Source organism: Perkinsus marinus (genome assembly GCF_000006405.1).
Source record: "Perkinsus marinus ATCC 50983 genomic scaffold scf_1104296940606, whole genome shotgun sequence".
Taxonomy (NCBI): Eukaryota; Perkinsozoa; order Perkinsida; family Perkinsidae; genus Perkinsus; species Perkinsus marinus.
Genome location: NW_003212808.1, coordinates 1 through 944, shown reverse-complemented (window position 1 = coordinate 944; position 944 = coordinate 1). Strand labels below are relative to the sequence as shown.

Here is a 944-nt window from a genome sequence, read left to right as displayed (position 1 = left end):
AGATCGCCAGATTCAGAGTCTGGAGTGCTAACCGTTACACCATAAAACCATACATACCAAATAACTTGACGCGGCGCTTTTGCTCTCCGATATAATAACTATCATATACCAAGGTTTTACCGGGATTTGAACCCAGATCGCCAGATTCAGAGTCTGGAGTGCTAACCGTTACACCATAAAACCATCCATTTGAATTTACTTGACGCCGCGATTTTGCTCTCCGATAGAATAGCTATCATACATCAAGGTTTTACCGGGATTTGAACCCAGATCGCCAGATTCAGAGTCTGGAGTGCTAACCGTTACACCATAAAACCATCCATTTGAATTTACTTGACGCGGCGATTTTGCTCTCCGATAGAATAGCTATCATATACCAAGGTTTTACCGGGATTTGAACCCAGATCGCCAGATTCAGAGTCTGGAGTGCTAACCGTTACACCATAAAACCATCCATTTGAATTTACTTGACGCGGCGATTTTGCTCTCTGATAGAATAGCTATCATACACCAAGGTTTTACCGGGATTTGAACCCAGATCGCCAGATTCAGAGTCTGGAGTGCTAACCGTTACACCCTAAAACCATCCATTTGTAATTACTTGACGCGGCGCTTTTGCTCTCCAATGGAATAACTATCATATACTAAGGTTTTACCGGGATTTGAACCCAGATCGCCAGATTCAGAGTCTGGAGTGCTAACCGTTACACCATAAAACCATCCACTTATAAATACTTGACGCAGCTCTTTTGCTCTCTGAAATAATAACTATCATATACTAAGGTTTTACCGGGATTTGAACCCAGATCGCCAGATTCAGAGTCTGGAGTGCTAACCGTTACACCATAAAACCATCCACTTATATATACTTGACGCAGCTCTTTTGCTCTCTGAAATAATAACTATCATATTCTAAGGTTTTACCGGGATTGAACCCAGATCGC

The 944-nt window shown here is 42.3% G+C and overlaps 6 non-coding genes across 6 annotated transcripts; all 6 read right to left on the bottom strand.

Annotated features, from left to right (window-relative positions):
• Window positions 1-111: 111 nt before the first annotated feature.
• Window positions 112-183, bottom strand: Pmar_PMAR015072. Its single transcript has one exon. It is a non-coding gene; the product is annotated as a tRNA-Gln (tRNA).
• Window positions 184-245: 62 nt separating this feature from the next.
• Window positions 246-317, bottom strand: Pmar_PMAR015071. Its single transcript has one exon. It is a non-coding gene; the product is annotated as a tRNA-Gln (tRNA).
• Window positions 318-379: 62 nt separating this feature from the next.
• On the bottom strand, window positions 380-451 carry Pmar_PMAR015070. Its single transcript has one exon. It is a non-coding gene; the product is annotated as a tRNA-Gln (tRNA).
• Window positions 452-513: 62 nt separating this feature from the next.
• Pmar_PMAR015069 lies at window positions 514-585 on the bottom strand. Its single transcript has one exon. It is a non-coding gene; the product is annotated as a tRNA-Gln (tRNA).
• A 62-nt stretch (window positions 586-647) lies between these two features.
• Window positions 648-719, bottom strand: Pmar_PMAR015068. The gene has a single exon. It is a non-coding gene; the product is annotated as a tRNA-Gln (tRNA).
• Window positions 720-781: 62 nt separating this feature from the next.
• Pmar_PMAR015067 lies at window positions 782-853 on the bottom strand. Its single transcript has one exon. It is a non-coding gene; the product is annotated as a tRNA-Gln (tRNA).
• Window positions 854-944: the final 91 nt, after the last annotated feature.